Source organism: Lepidochelys olivacea (genome assembly GCF_965140295.1).
Source record: "Lepidochelys olivacea isolate rLepOli2 genome assembly, chromosome: 2".
Classification (NCBI taxonomy): domain Eukaryota; kingdom Metazoa; phylum Chordata; order Testudines; family Cheloniidae; genus Lepidochelys; species Lepidochelys olivacea.
This window is the reverse complement of record NC_140412.1, coordinates 108,112,208-108,130,005: the sequence shown is the minus strand read 5'-3', so window position 1 is coordinate 108,130,005 and position 17,798 is coordinate 108,112,208. Positions and strand designations below refer to the sequence as shown.

The following is a 17,798-nucleotide window of genomic DNA, read 5'->3' as shown; positions in this document are numbered from 1 at the left end:
ACCTTTTTCTGGAAAAGATATTCTTATCTTTTGGAGGAAAAGAAACCTTTTTAAAAACAGACTTTTCTTCAGCTGTTAACTTCCAGTAGTTTTCTTTCACGTCTGGATTTTTTTTCTGAATAACAAGTAAAGATTGGTTAGGAACATCGTCAGTTTTTGCGGTTTTTCCTTTAATTCATTTTAGTGCTCATGAAAGTTGACAGTTCATGAATACGCTTTTAGAGGAGGTTAGAAATGCATCATCTAGTGTTAATTTGATGACACTGGAGACGTATGCCTTCTGTTTATGGACAGAATAGGTTGAACCAGTGTCAGGGCTGTTTTGACTTATACAGTCCCCTCAATCGTCTTGTCTTCACTAGGAAACAATGTGTGTTCTTACTACATGTCAGCTAATATGCAGTAACTACAATGAGGTAAACATCTAGTTGCATTTTTAACATGTTAGCAGTTTGATCTTCCCAGGATCTGCTAACGCATGTGAAAATTACAAACTGCCTTGTCGTCACTATCTTGCCATTTTTATATGCAGTGGTATTGTAGCTGGGTTGGTCCCAGGATATTAGAGAGACAAGGTGGGTGAGGTAATATCTTTTATTGGGCCAAATTCTGTTGGTGAGAGAGACAAGCTTTCGAGCTTATGCAGAAGTGTAAGCTTGAAAGCTCGTCTCTCTACCAACAGAAGTTGGCCCAATAAAAGATATTACCTCACCCACCTTAACTTCAGTAGGATTTTACCACGTTAGGTGTATTCCTACCATATGTTAACTTTTTGCCTAATATGGACACGTCCAAAATCTCTTCATCCTGACCTGAAGATGTATATCCTTTAGGGATGCAAAGATAGTGTAGTTCCCATGCTTGTTCTAACATTTGTCTGTCAGCCAAGGTGTCAGTCTGTGATGAGGACACCTGTCCACCATAAATGAAGCACAGCTCATTTTTCACAGTCCACCAAACTACTGTCTGGCTCTGACTTCATTCATCCTTCACTTGGGCTTGATCTGATTCTGTGACTGATAGGTGAAAGGTTTTATATTCAAATGCTTATTTCCTAAGCCATCCAGTTTTGTTTTGTTTTTTAATCTTTATCACAAGAAAAATTACTGTTGAGTACAGGGATTCAAGGGAGGGAAAAATCTGGTTGCAATTCATTTTGTCAAATTATAAAAAACGAGTGTCACTGGGCCCCATGCTTCTGTCAGAGATGGTGTACAGTGACAAGTACCACGCAGGTGTGTGGGATTTTTAAAAAGGTGTGAAAATTATTAAATAGGCTTGGCTCTCTTGGATGGAGCAATTTTCATCATGGGAACTTGACCCCTTGCTTCCAGCTCTCCCTGCACGACTTGTGTGTGCCCCACAACGCATTGTGAAAATTTACAAAAAGGGATTGTGTTGGAGGGTGGCACGTGACTCACTGGGATACCTGTCCATAGTGCACTGCACTTTGCGTTAACACAAGCACTCCTGCTGAGAATGTGCAGCACTAACGCAAGCAGTCAAGTATAAATGCACATGCACGATCGACTAACTGTTGCGGTCTTATGCTGATGTAATTGGCACAGACCAAAACTTGTAGTGTAGACATGGCCTAACTGTAGTGGATTCAAACTCTTTAGTGAGTATAACACAATAAGCCTCTTGGAGGAGGAATGCAGCTGCTGTATGAGGCTATAAGAAAATAAAGAAAATCTTAGAATTCTGCCTTTTTGATTAGAAGTCTATTCTCTGATGAGCATGATTTGCGTTCTTTGTGGTGCTAAGTGTCACAAAGGTAGAAACTAAGGAACAAAAGGGATAATTTAGTTGGTGTTGGTCCTGCTTTGAGCAGGGGATTGGACTAGATGACCTCCTGAGGTCTCTTCTAACCCTCATCTTCTATGATTCTATGAATTATGCTTCTGGAGAGAAGACCCTAGCTGAAATGTGAAATTATAAGAAATATCTTTGTATGTTGTGTTTTGAGTCTACTACTTTTTCAAGTATATTTCTGTATTGTAGGCATCAAGGGCCTGCACTAATATGCACTGAAATTAATGGGAGTCTTTTCATTGACTTTGATTGGGTCAGGTCCTAAGTAGAAGTAGTAGTTCATTCTGACTTGTAAGCCTGCAAGAAATAGCTATGCTAAATTTGGAAAGAAATATAGCAAAAGAGAGTCTCCATTACAGTAGAGCTGAATATACAGCATGCTTAACCCCTGTCATTATGTATGAAGCTGTCAAATGCTAACAATAATGCAACATTAAATAGAATGATTTTGCACTGCAGCGAACATGAGCAATTGTTTTTGTTTTCCTCAGTGTGTGTATATAGAGAGAGATATTTGAATTGTTGGTATATTATCAGAAACCAGGATTCAGAACTTGAAATAGTGCAAAAATAATACCAATTCTACAAGCTGAAAACCAAGGCCTGTCAGGTATTATCACATCCACTCCCGTTTTCCACTTCGTTAGACCCAGAAGGAAATTCTTTCAAATGTTTGCTAACCTTCACTGAACAAGAATAGCAACTTAATAAACATGAATTTTCCTTGGGGAATTCAACTGCATGGTGTTGGTTTCCCCCACAACATCTTGCCCACCTTGTTTTGAGTGTCTTTCAAGGAACAAAAGTGTAACACTGCTTCTTGATATTACAAAACTATCTCAAGGAGACAAGTTGCATTGTTATTTTCCCAGAAAAATCTTATATTTACTTAATGAAAAATTAGACTAAATGCTATTTTGTAAGCCCACAAGGAAAGTATATTTCTACTGTGAAGAATTCCCATTTGGTAATCTCAGACACTTTAAATACTGATACCATTTAACTATACAGGAAAAATGAAAAACTATGAACTACTGGATATCTGTCAAACTAGAAGTTTTTAATTTTTTTCCAGCACATCCTACTAGTAGACTTGCACTAACTGTAGCCCACATTTATAAAATAAATGAAAGGAGGAATGGATAAAGATTATTTACAGAAAGGAAGTCAACTTAGAACTCTTTTCTCATTTTAATTCCAGTGTGAAATGTATTCTAGGCAGTTGCTTAGCTTCAGTCAGTGAAACCCCTTAATAGTAAGAAAAGGAAATTGTTAATAATGTTTGGTTTCTTGTGAAATCCATGCTCCATCATAGACTGAATACATGACAGTTTTCACTGATTTTCCTCTCTTGGTATATGCCTATCTGTAAGTGTACATAAAACTTCGAAATAATACATATGACCCACCTCTTCTAGAATGCCATTTCATTTCTTTTCTCCTAACCTCTGAATGTGAAGGATTGGTTGTACTAGTTTGTTTACTGTGTCAGAGCTAAATAACATGTTAGTTTCCCTTTGCTAACTCTCATGCTGCAGAAAAATTCTCCTCTTTATAGATCTTTTCTGTTTCTTAATTGGTCCACCACTGCCTGAATCACTGTAAATAAACCTCTCACTACAAGTGTACATACTGGAAAACTATGATGGTAAAGAATGAGTGCAACTGATGACTTATTTAATAGATTTGTAGGCTCCATGTAAATAAACACAGCTGCATAAATTAAAATTGTGAAAATTCAGCTTTCTAAGGATGTATTGGACAGGGTGCCGATGGAAGATCTATTGTGTTTAAAGGCAGCATCATGGTATTTAAGTGTCTAAGTAACATAACAGATGTACTCCTCCTTCTGGCTGGTTGTTAGTTGTATGTTAATACTCTACAGAGAATAGCAGTAATGAACTCAAAGCTATTATTTGTCAAATCATTTTAGCATCAGCTTTCTATCATGCTCAGATTTAACCCTACTGTGCATTGTTGTAGTCATACCACAGCTTTGTGCTCGTTCCTGCTTAATTATCAAATAAGCAGCGCTCATTCTTGCATCCTTATTGATTAGGAAGTTTATAGAATGCAGGTCATTAATACACCAGTAAAATCATGGTAGTATTCTGATTGCCAAAAAGGAAATATTATAGGTATTAAAGTACAGCATTTTTCCCTGTCTCCTTGACTAATTCCATAACATCTTATAAGGAACTTATTTCATTCAACTTTAAAAATGGCCACCCTCACTGTATAGCAGAAATTAATAACTGAAATAAATGCAGTGAAAAAGTCAATGTTATGTAAGTAGGCTAGTTTCACAAGGAATATTAATTTTTAAATTATTACATAGCAAATTGATGAAGGAGAATATCCTTGATAATGAACACTTTTTCTTCACTTGTGTTAAAGTATACTATGAAAAGTGACTTAAATATGAGATTGTGGTATACTGCTTGTTTCTAGAAGTGACTGGACAAATGTTTGTAGCCATATTGTAACTCAAATTAACAAGCCCTGGGATTAACAACACACTTCTGTGCCCTGAAGCATCTAGGGGTATGTCTCCATTGCGTTTTAAAATCATGGCAGCAAGTCTCAGAGCCCAGGTCTACAGACTCTCACTATATTGCTAAAAACAGCAGTGTAAACATTGTGCCTTGGCCTGGAGCTTGGGCTCTGAAACCCAGTCCCTTCCGAGGCTTCAGAGCCTGAGCTCCAGCATCTACTCAGCTGTTTCTGGTGCTGTAGTGTTGGCTCCACGAGCTCGAGTCTGTAGACCCAGGTTCTGATACTCACTGCAGCAGGTTTTAAAACGTGGTTTAAACATACTGTACCTTTAATGGACAGTTGCAAAGGTGTTAGCTAACTCTAAGATAAATGGCAAAGAAGAATTACCTTGAGTTACAGTAGGGCCACAAACTCTAGCCTAAATGTATTTTCAGCAGCCCATTTTAGTCAGAGATTTAAAGGCATCATGTTGGAATATATTATGGTAGTTAACATTTTAAGACCATTGTACATAAGGCAGTGCATGTCTTAGCATGTGCTAAACTGGCTAAGTAAAAGCCTTGGTTCCCCTCAGGCTTTAATTGGATGAGTTTACTAGTTGTTAAAGTATACATTGCATTATCCACACTCAACTTTTAAAATGTGTTTTCGTGTGTGTTAGCTAACATGTTAACAACATGCTTTTAAATCTTAATCTACACAAAGACAATGACTCCATTGCACATTTGCTCAGTGTATAAGTAAAAGGATGGTTGTGTTTGTTTTTGTTTTGTTTTGTTTTTTTCAAAGCTATCAGTCCTGTACATTCTGCCTGATTTCTGAAAGTCAGGCTGTGATCTCTATGGTTAGGGCGACGAGATAGCAACTGTGAAAAAAGGAACCGAGGATGGAGGGTAATAGGCGTCTATATAAGAAAAAGTCCCCCAAAACAGGACTGTCCCTTTAGAAACGGGACAGATGGTCACCCTATTTATGGTTCATAATTTAAAGAACAATTCTGTTCAAGATGTGTAAAACAGAAGACTCAACTTCATTCTTTTGGAACTGTGTTGGCTCTGCAGGGCTAATAGATGTAAAGTAGTAAAACCGCTTTTACACTGGTAAAGTCAGCAGCTACAACTGACTATGCACATGAAGAAGTTCTGGTGAGCAAGAAGGTGGTATTTGGACATAGTCCTAGGGCAGTGGTTCTTGAACTGTACTGGTGACCCCTTTCACATCGCAAGCCTCTGAGTGCGACCCCCCATTATAAATTAAAAACACTTTTTTTAATACATTTAACACCATTATAAATGCTGGAGGCAAAGCCAGGTTTGGGGTGGAGGCTGACAGCTTGCAACCCCCCGCATTTAATAACCTTGCGACCTTCAGGGAGGTCCCAACCCTCAGTTTGAGAACCCCTGTCCTAGGGTCTTATTCTCCACTGCTTTGCCATTTATGTAATCATTTATTCCAGTGCAAAAAGCTTTAAAGTGGGACCTGTTCAGTAGTGTTTCACATCCACTTTGCACAGGTGTAAATGATTATACACGTTACAAGTCTGTGGAGAATCAGGCCTGTTGTTACTAAAACGAAACTTTAAGAGGAGAGTAAATACCGTTCTATGTATGTAAAATACATATTTCTTTTAGAAATGTAGATGTACTGAACAATATTTAAAGCAAAAATATTTTGCCTACTTGCGAAAGATACTATTGCAAAGTTTTCCCGGGACAAAGTTTTCCTGTTATAAAACTGTTCTGAGCTTATGGTACATTAATTACTGTATTATTCTTAGTACACACTGTATATTAATGCAATATACATTAACCATCTTATGAATTATACTTATTGTGCAATATCAAATTAAAATCTGTATTGTGTACAGTCTGTTTAGACTAACAAGACTGAAAGAAGAATGATACGTAGTAATATTGTCCAATTATTTGTCAATCTGTGCACATATTTTACACCTACTAACAGGTGCGAATTAAGGCACAGGTACTGATATTTGCACCTCCAATTCATTTTTTGAATGTGCAGTGTGTCCCCACAAATATTGAAAATGTAGTCCTCTACATTTATGGGAGGATTCAAACTATGTATGAAAAATAATCAAGCAGAAAAAGTCATTGGCTTACACCATGGCCCACCCATTTCAGAGCTGGATCTTGGCAGTAAAATATCTTAAACTTTGAGTGTTTTGTTGTTGCTGTTGCTGAATTATGTTTGTTATGTTTTCAGGCCAGCAAATTGTATGACTGGCTATAGGCCTATACTATCGAAATAGATCAGATGGTGGGATATTTAAAAGTGTGGTACGGAGGAAAAAGATTATTATTGCATGGCAGCAATTGACATAGTAAAAAATAAAAAATCACCTTCCCAAAAAACATGCATTAGTAATATAACTACTGCTCATCTTGCAGTATTTACATGACAGTTTTTTACTGTACTAACCACTCTTTTCTCTATTCTGGAGAAAGACATAGTTTTAATAACTAGATTCCGCAGAAGTTCCCAACCTGCAAGAAACCCTTAATATCTGTAAGTTTTGAGTTAGCCAACTTATGTTGTGGGGTTTTTTTTCTTGAAGAAGAGTTACTGTAGAAATAAATGAGTCATTGAAGCAGAGAGGAGAACATATGACCATTAAGGTATTTTAGTCTCTGAAGGTCAGTAATAATTGCTTCTTGCTCTTCCATCATGCTGATCACTTAGTATTGAGAGAATGGATAACCATTTCAGATATGAAGATAAAGTGCAGACTGAAAGAAGCATTTACAGTCATTTCTTGAAGTAGACTGGGACTGATGCAGAATATGTTTCTATTTTTGTCTGCAATGATTGGAGTATATTGCGGAAACAGTGAAGTGGGAGCAGCCTGAAATGTTCTAGAGAACAATACGCTTAAAATCCTATAGGAACAAAAAAAAAAGGCTATATGGGTCAGTGATAAAGCATATGGTTACCCATATGTTTGAGATACCCTCCTGACCCTGGGTAATATTCAGTAATTTGAGGAGAGTCCTGTTCAATAATAATACGTTTTAGAGTGTCTGGTTGCCGGTTTCAGAAAACTAACACATAAGGCGCGTGGGTGTGTAGATGTATGAATAAGAAAAGTAATGTAATAAAGTTGTTTGGACACTTATAAAACTGTTACCATTCAGATAAGCAATGCATCAAATTCTTGTAGCTAAATTTTGTTAGCTGTAACTAGGGCTGAACCATGATTGTTAAACTGCGAGGCAGAATTGAAGAATACATTTCTGTTTACTTACATAAATATGAATATGATAAAACTAACTAAAATATTATACAAAAAAATCTAGTTTGCACTTTAGGAATGCCAGAAAAAATAGCTTCCCCCCCCCCTTTTTTTTTTGGTTCATCAGTTTAAACATATCTTGTTACTCCTTTATTTTCCATCAGTGAGCCTGATTGAAAACTCTTTCGGCAGCGCAAACTGTAGAAGACTGCAGATGATGGGATTAAAGCAAGTCAACCTGTCTGACCCTAAAAGAAGCAAAATAAAATCAGCTGTTTGTTTAGAGGTGCTTTGAGAGTGACCTTGCCTCACTTTCCCCATATGTCTGTCCATTCAGTCCGGGGGTGGGGGGGTCACTCAGCTAATGAGAATCACTACAATTCTAAAGCTGGAGTGAAGGATCACTTCACTGCTGTTTGTGAGGAGAGGAATGACTCTGGGCCTGATCAAATGGCATAAATGTAGAAATACACAAATAACACCAAATTTACTTGTGGTTGGAGGAAGAGAAGAGATTCTGCTAATCCTCATTGCTGAAACCTGCTTTTTAGTAGGAGGGAGCATCCTTTTCTTGATAGGTCTTGTGCTCACCAGAACTCCAATTGCCATCAGCGCAGAATCATGAAAGGGACCTTCCATGCACACCCTCAATTCCACTTTGTGACTTGTTTTTGTAAAGGCAAGGTTTCATGACCCTTTGATTTGTCATCCTGACTCACCCTTCAAATGCAGTTATAAGTCATAGAGAGCCTGAAACCTTTGGGTCACAGATTATTTAAAATTGGCTTCTGAGAAAAAGTGGCCCCACTTCCCCTCATATTAGAGAATCCTGTGCTAAACTGAGCATCATCTCAATATTATCTCCCTAACTCCAATTCAGCAAAGTTAACGCATGCTTGTCTTCAGTGGTGTTTAAGCATGTGCTTACGTGCTTTGCTGAGTAGGATGAATTTAAGCACATGTTGAAGTATTTTTCCAAATTTCCCATAATTTGAAATATGCATGTGCCTAGTGAGTAAAATAAGCTTTTAACAGTTTGGGAAAAAACTACTTGTAAAACATGACATTTATGAACAAGTGCAGACGATAAAACAGTGTTAAATTTTAAGTAATCTTAAACGTGGATGTGGTGCCCATATGTGTGCAGCTGGAAAGTGAAGGACCTAATCAACTTATTTGATCTAACCTTACACTGACAATCAGAAGTACTCCCCTGTCCTTTTCACAGAGCCCATGTGGTCCTGAACAAAGTTTCTCAACTGGTGGCCCTTAACCTTCACGGGGGTCATGAGCTCCATTTAGATATAGGAAAACTGAAGTTCAGATCCACTGAGTGGTTTATCCAAGGTCATACAGCAAGATAGTGTGAGAGTCAGGGAACTGGATTCTAACGGCAGCTTGACAAGCACCTGTTCAGGACCATATTTGATTCCTTCAAGGGGGGAAAAAAACCCCAAACCTGGTCTACCATAAGGACCTTCCATCTCAAATAGTGACATTTGTAACTGTTTTTTTTTTTTTTGTGAAGAGTAAAACATAGAATTTGCAAAAGCTGCTGCTATCCTTCTCAGAGGCAGGAGCCTCTTATTCTTTTATTAACACCTTAATTGGCATCTCCAATTTCATTCTCTGAGGTTTCTTTTAGACTTCCTAAAACATTAATAGAAAGGACTCTGTAGCTCTGTTGGCACCCCTTACAGCCCGGATAATAACATATAACATGATACTTAGAAAATTCAGGGCACAGTGCACTTTGTTGCACAGCATTTACAATGGACTAGATTCTTTTGTACACCCTTCAAGTCAGTTAGGTCTTTTTTTGCATTTTGTAGCTACTCACAGTAATCAAATAAAGTGGATGAGAGACAGTGTTACAATATTGCTTTTCCTTATTGCATTTACTCCTAAATTTCAGCCACAGAGTTTTGCATTGACTTTGAAGGAGAGTTATAAAGGCTAAATGTAACATTATCTTAAGTGAGTAAATGACATAGCCTAGCGTCTCAGTGAAAGTTAGTGGGACTAAGTCAGTTTTGAAAATGAAACTTTAGGCTTGTAAGTCACTTGAAAAATTGTACCTTGAATTTCAGTGCAAGCATAAAAATCTTAAATCACTGGTGCACTATTCAGACTTGGTTTTATATGTACTTATTTAACTTAATCCAGCTACGTCGGAGAAGTCTATATCCTGGCTTTACCTGGGATGATGATCTGCACAGAAGTGATTACGTTTCAGCAGTGAACAGGCAGTATGGGATGTAGTTCTGTTTATATGTCCGCTGTCCCCTCTGTGCTCTCAATCCTGTGGGTAATGCATTAGCAGACTGATTCCAGTTTCCTGTTTATACAGGCTGTAGCTTTGATGCAAGTACAACAGGCTAACAAGCAGAAGCAGAGTTCCTGTTTTAGCAATTTCTCATGAAGATATTTAAAACTCCAATGGCCTGTGATGACAACAATTAAAAATATCAGGCTACTGAACAGATACTTTTCATAAATCTCAATGATTTAAAGACATACAAGCTGCTCAGTAGGCACTTCACTTCATCCAAGGTTGGGAACCAAATATTAGAATGAAATGCTTCTTTTTCCACAGCTAGCCTGATGGCTAAATTCATAGATGTTAAGAGCAGAAGGAACTATTATGATTTTCTAGTCTGTCTTCCTACACAGGACAGGCCAAAGAATAATTACTAAGTTAAACCCAATAACTTGTGTTTGATCTGGAGCAATTAAACCCAATAACTTGTGTTTGATCTGGAGCATATTGTTTGTGCACCCAATCGTGATTTAAAGATTTCAAGTGATGGAGAATCCACCATATCCCTTGATAAGGTATTCCAATGGTTAGTTACCTGTAATGTTAAATATTTGCATCTTATTTCAAGTTTCAGCTTATCTTCAGCTTCTGGGTATTGGTTCTTGTTATGCCTTTGGTCTGCTGGATTAAAAAGCCCTCTGCTCTCAGATATCTTCTTCCCATGTTGATAATTATAGACTGAGATCAAGTTAACTCTTAACCTTACTATTTCCATTGCGATTTTGCAACCCATATTTTTTGTTTCATTGGGAGTATCCGATCATTTAATGTAGAATGGCCATGTTCTTTCAACATGTCCTCTTACATACCTCTGCACCTCAACCACGATGGTTTCCACTTGAGGGCCCATTCTCTCCTGTATTTTGGTGCTATTTTGACAACTCATTGATAGATTGCTGCAACATGCATAGAGGAAATATCAATTCAACCCCCCCTACTTCATGTTAAAGTGTTTTTGTATTATCAACTACAAATAGCTGAACTGATATTCTAAACCATCCCATGATGTCCGTATTGTGACAGGACAAGTGAATTGATCCAGGGTGAACTTGTGATGATCTTTTACAAGAAGTTCCAACAACTTGGAGGTCAGGTTGATCAGTTTCTTCCTTTGCCTGATAGGGGTTTCTCTTGAAAAAGTTGAGATGGTGTATTTCACACACTTCTGCTGGGTTAACTCCTCAAGCTGACTAGCAGTACTGAAGTGTGTGTATGTATATACAGTGAGAAATTATCAGCAATAAACATCTGTCCAGGATAACCCTGCAACACTACCTCAATCCCTTTCCCCAGCAACTATCTCTGCACAAATCAGAGAACAATACAAGGTGCTTAGGATATTGTTTCCTTACTGTACTTGGAGCCAAATTAATGTGGTTCCCCACAGGTTTGGAAGTCTTTTGCTTTAATATACTGATATGCTAACATATTGCAGTTTTATATTTATGAATGGTCTGTAGATTATACCTCCTTATTTTTATTTTTGGTTTTATCTTCTTTGGGGTTTTGCAGGTGGTGGAGGAGAGGAATGTGTTTGTATGAATATAATACATATAATTCCAAAACTAGTACCAGGAACAAGGGTACCAGTAACAAGAGGTTAATGTCATAGATGCTCTGAATAGTCTCTTCCCCATTCCTATATATTTGAAATACGTAAAGGCAGTCAATTGACTTTCACTTACTTTGGTGATCTGTGCTCACCCAAACTCTGCCATTATTCCTTTCTACTACTTAATGTTTTGCAGGAAACTGTACATAGATATGCATTTGTGTATGTAGGTAATGATCCCAAACTTTTAGAAAATAGAAAAGGAATATTCTATTATCCAAAGTCTGATATCTACTAGAACATCATTAAAAAGCTAACCATTTTCCAACAGGGATCAAGCTAAATATGGTCCTTTGGGGCCTCATTTTCCTCATAAATATGCAGGGACATGTATCTGTTAAAGTTCATAAATATATACATGGGAGCTGTGAATTCAGGACTGGGACAAGTTAGTCTGAAGTTAGCTATGAAGTTATTTGCTCTTGAAAACCAGGACTCAGAATGAAAGTCAATTATCAAACACAACTGTCCTATCTTTATTACAGTGCCACAATATAATGTAAATTATATTGAGAAATTATGAATTATTTTTTATGAAAAAAAGTCATTTTTTTCCAAGGCAGATTGGATTTCTCTCTAACCTGAGTCTAAAGCATGGGAAGAAGTTGTCAGATTTATAGCCCACAGTGGAAGAACACACACATGACCTTACATTTTCATGGTGCCATTCTGAGTTATTGTTTTTGTATATGTAATTAGAGAACAGAGCTCACAATGAAGGATTAGTTTGAAGTGATTTGTCCATCAAAGTAAACTATGCTGCCAAGTTAATATGCATTATATTCAATGGAATCTTTGCCAGCATGTTAGATTGCTGTATGCCTGACATAGCATTCACTTACGAAAGTTGAGAAAAATATTAGCCAGCCAGACACCAGTTTATTCTTAAAAGTATGTTGGCCAGAATTGTCCTAGTTGGCTGGCCCCAAAAAGAGATGATATATATAGGGAATTTATGCAGTGCCTGTTCCAGGTGCAAGGTGTCTGTGTCCTTGGGGAGAAGTCACACATCTTCTGGGCATTGTGGAGATGTCCATTGGATGAGGCACCCTACAGGGATTTTTAAACTGTGCTAGGAACCATAATAGGGTTTAAATACTTTAAGAGTAGTTAGAATATTCCAGGGCTGACCTAGATGGATAGGTGCTGGACCATATCCCTCCTCGGGCCCAAGACAGTGCTACAAGAGAGACCTACAAAATATGCCCATTTAATGAAAAAAGAGAGCTAGTCTAAAGTCTCAGGCAAAGGTATATTATTACAAAGTGATTATCTTGTGAAAGCATAAGGATAGGAGAACAAAAAGTCATTCCAAGACCTGGTAAACTTTTACCAGAATTAGATTAAAGCATATTTTTTAGCTTGCCTTTCTGGTCACAGTAGTTTGCAAGAGTGGATTTTTTCCTAGCTGACAACCATAGCTGCGCATGAAAAGGAAGGCAATAGCTCTTCTGGATCATTTGAGTTAATAGTATCAACTCCTTGCATGTAAAATTTTCCTTTCTTTTCTGGAGTGATCTAACAAGCTATCTGCCTGGGAACCACTGCCTGAAGCAGGTGCCAATATCACGCTCACTGGATGCATAAGGTGCTCTCATCAACAGGCTGCCTTAAAAGTCATGGAAATGTCACTAAGGTATGCCAATAACTCATTATAATATGTAAATGACAAAATGTAAATGACACACTGAGTCAGAACCACATCTATGTCCTATGAGATTAGCAAAGTAGTTTCTTTACTTTTGAAAATCCCATTATTACCTGAGCATGAAAAATGCTTTGTGGCTTAATACACAATTCCTTCTATGCTCTTCATCACCCACTATCAGCCAGGTGTTTGCACTCTTCCCTTATGGACTATCCACAGCAGCCATTATGGGTGGGCATTGCCTGCACAATAGCAATATGTATTTGGATTATTACTTCAGTGAGTGCTTAAAAATTTACCAAAGCCTGTGATTAATTATCTTCATTTATCTCAATATGCATAATCAATGTATCCTCCACAGGTTCTCTATCCCATGTTGCGAAATATCCCTGATCCCTTTACCTGCATTCCTACTCTGTCTTTGGAGCATTAACTAATTCTAAAGCAAAAGTTGCTTTCAAAGACAACTGCTTTGCATCCTGTATCCTACAAGTATGTGTTGAATTCAAGTCATCCAAAAAATGTAAGCTTGCCAAACTGGGCCTGTGCCGGGAGTTCTTTGGCACAAATTCAGGATGAACTGTTAGAGGTGGCATCAACAGACAGAGCAGTTGAAATGGTAAATATCTATCCCATATTGTTTACCCCGTCAGTGTGTATAGAGAGTTAATACGTGAACCAGTTTGCTTCAGTACTCGACCCACCGTCGACAGGAATTTTCTTCAGCAGAACTTGGGGACCCTTGTCCCAGTCCTTCCCCTAGTCCTAAGCCCAACATGGCTCTGATCCAATATGTCCCTAAATCTAGGTGCACATACTTTGTCTCTTTAGACCATAATTGGTATATCATTATAATCACCACATGGATTGGGGGTTGGGAAACCCAGAGAAGTTCACGTTTGAGCTTGAATACAAACTACTCTGTTCAATGGGAAAAACTGTATTAATTCAGAGTTAACGTTGCTTGGTGGTATGTTGTTCCCTTGCAGAATGCTGAGTTAAGCAAACCTCAAACTTCTGGTAATAAAGAGTTAAACCCTCTTTCAGCAATACCCCAGTACATTCTATTAACACACATACCTTTACTGTGCCAACCGCACAGTTGCTGAAATGTACTAGCTCTTCATCTCCTTTTACAACCTATCCTTTCTCCCCCACAGGATTTCATCTGACACTATTAAAGGACAAAAAGTCATTAATCCAGTCATTAGTTACCTCTCAGTTTACCGGTACAAGGCAGCAGAGAGAAACCTTTTCTGTGGGGGAGGCTGTAACTCAGGAATCCATCAGTCAAATGACTCCTGGTCTGGATCACCAGTAGTACCCTGTGCTCCCATGAGGCACACCAAATTTCAAAGCAAGCCAAGTAACTGTTTTTGGATTTTCGAGCACGTACAAATGTCAGCTTTAAAGCACATATAATGGTGGGAATGGAAACACTCTAGCCATTTTTCTGCATTGGTGCATATGCACTGTAAAAATGTACATTTTCTTAAACACTGTTCTCAATTCAAGTCTCCTACAAATGTAGCGGGTGCCCTGCTCCACCTTGGATAAAACTGAACAGGTGGAGACCAAAAGAACCCCCACCTAGAAAGTTTTTGAAAAATTCCTATTTATTTCAGGGTTTATTTCTCCCGAATCTGTAGCTCAATAGAACCCAAAATTTGGGTCACAAACCCTACCCTCACCCACCTGAATTTCACACGAAATTTCATAGGAATCTGACTAACCATGTTGATTTTAGAGGACTTAGAAAGGTCAACCTTCACACAGAAGTCATGACACAACCTTAACTATAGTGGCATTAGACAATCTGTCCCAAAGAGCTCACAGTCTAAGTGAATGGATGGATGCTCAGGGTGTGCACTGGGGAGTTGGGACACATTACCAGCGCTGGTGGGTGCACCCACACTGTGAGAAATATATATATATATATATTTTTCTTAAATACTGTTCTCAGTTTGGGTCCGGCAGAGATACAGTGAATTCCATACACGACCTTGGGTAAAATTAGACAGAATTGAGACCATTTTAACTTGCATCACAGCAATTAATTTGATCTCTAAATTCTGCGCAATCTATCCCTCCCCCTGCCTAGAAACCTTTTGAAAAATGTCCATTTTTTCTCAGGGCTTATCTCTCCACAACCCTTAGCTCACGTGATTCCAACTTGGGGTCACTAACCCTACACTGTACCCTCCTGAGGTGAAGCATGTTGATTTTAGAGGACTTAGGTCAACCTTTAAGCAGAAGTTGTGATGGAACCTTACACCACCGATGGCTTTTGGAAATGCAGGATGTTCAGTTCAGTTGAATGTAGAAATAATGCTTTGCCTTCTCCTCTCATGGTGCTCTAAAGTTTAGGATCTCAAAGCAGGGCTTTTCTAGGTGGGTCTCATCAGAAACCAAGTGCCCACTCCTCCACAGTATGATGTGATGTTTATGTCACAATGCAGAACCTCCCTGTAGTAACACATATGTCTGCTGAACTGAAGTCACGATGTCCAGCTCTTGTTCTTTACTTTATCTTGTCAAGTAACACAAGACTCAACATTTGTTCCATTCCTCTGATGTCTTCATGTGGTTGCCCAGAGAGAACGTGAGATTCTCCAGACTGATCAACATCATGTGGATGATATTCAACTGTTTTCTTCCCCAGTGACTCAGCCTCTGCCATTGCCAAGATAGCCAACACCTAGAAGAATTCAACAGGTGGATAAAGAATTTGTTGGCTTGGGCTCAAGCCAGGAAAGACACACATGATGATGGTAGGAAATCTGAGAAACTTGCCAGTATGCTAACATCACCAGCAATCAAGGTCATCAGACTGTAGATCATCAGGGTGGTGACCTTGCTAGACACCTAACCACTCCTGGAACAGATTGCCACAATGGCAAGAAATCCCTCATTTCAAATGTGCTTCTTTAGGAACCTTTACCCACTCCTCTCAAATGAGCACTGAGCCATGGTGATCCACACTTTTACTGCTCTGGGATGGACTGTTGTGACTTGCTGTGCCTGGATGCAGCTAGGGCAAAAAACCCGAAGAGGGTAGAGCATGCAGAGGCACTCTTCAGTCACAACAAAGGTTGGTGAGGGCACATTATGTGTGTGCTTCACAAACTCTACTGGCTTCTCATTGGCTTCAGAGCCAAGTTTAAAGTCCTGGTCCTAATCTACAAGGCACTTAATGAACTTGGGGCCAGCTACCTCACAGACCACAATTCCCTAAGTTCAGCTGTGTATCCTAGAGATAGGCCCAGGTTCCAACTATCAGGTACTGTGAACAGAGTTTTGCCAGTGGCCCTGACTGTGGAGCTCCTTACTGAAAGAGACAAGGCTAAGCTTGAGCCTGATGGTGTCCTGGTCACATCTTTTCTATGAAGTCTTCCCAAGAATGAATGCTTATAAAATATAATACAATGAAAACAGAGAATGAATAAACACACAAAATCACCCTACTCTGACCCAGAGGAACCCTGAGAAAAACACAGTTCTTTGGGGGTATTTGTTTTCTCAAACATGCAGAGTTTAGGTATCATATTGATGTGCATTACATAATATCCAAAGATGGATACATAGAAGAATGTGCAAGTTCAAACAGGTTTGGCTTCCTATCAGAACTTTTTGTCCAGCCCTAAAATGGATGTACTTGACGTACTCTTTTATAACAGGGAAATCCAACTGAACTCTGTTGGTTGGAGTACGCAACTTCCATAGACTACAGGTTTAAGTAAATGTCATCTCTTTGTATTACAATTTCTCCTGTATTAGAAAAAAATCTAGTTAACAATGAAATTGCAATAATAAATAATGATGCCTGTTTCAGTTGCTCAGAATGGAGCTCTTCAATTGTAGTAATGAGCAGTTCTGATTCTATTGCATCAGGTAAAAATAATTAAGCCTACAAAAATAATTTTCTATGAGTTGGGGAAAGTAATTTAATACCCCCAAAAGTAACTTTAAAAGGTAAAAAAATCATAAAACTAGGAATTTTCTTTCTTAAATATCAGTGCTATTCCGTTAGGGTGAAATCCATCCCAGTATGGAGGACTAGTTCAGGCCTTTCTCTCTACTTCAGGCCATCTTCAGACATTAACTTAAGTGGCACGGAGGCCCTTGAAAGCAGCCTCTGCAGTAAATTTTATCCTGAGTTCTTTATACATCCAGAATAGTCTTAATGTTTAAATTATTTTTTACTATAGGGTATTTTATTTGCAATTGTTGATTTTATAAAAGTCCTTTGCTGTAAAATTGGTGTCTTATTGATGATATTGGAATACAAGTTATAACTGGATGAATTTGCAAGTCTAGTTTATAGGTTTACCTATACACATGATTAAGCTTGCAAAAAATAAACAGATTAAGGTTAGCAGTATAACAACAGTTTTGTTGACTTATAGGTCAAATGAAAGAACTTGGCTTTTTTGTTGACCATTCTCGGAATATGTCAAAACACCCTACTGCATGTGTCTACCAGATACTAAAACAAAAACACTTAGATGAAGATGAGTTTAAAAAAGAAAAGCTAAAAGGAAGGCCTTGGAACTAGTGGCATTCAGTCAATAAGATACATTTTCTTTCGTCAAGGTAATTATAACAAATCAGACTGCACAATAGAATATGTAGAGCGGAAGTGGTACTGTGGCTTGTA

General features: G+C 38.3%; 1 long non-coding RNA gene across 7 annotated transcripts in view; it reads left to right on the top strand.

Moving 5' to 3' along the window:
• The window catches only part of LOC311516678, a 330,542-nt gene that overhangs the window by 276,457 nt on the left and 36,287 nt on the right, over nucleotides 1-17,798 (top strand). The window lies entirely within an intron of this gene.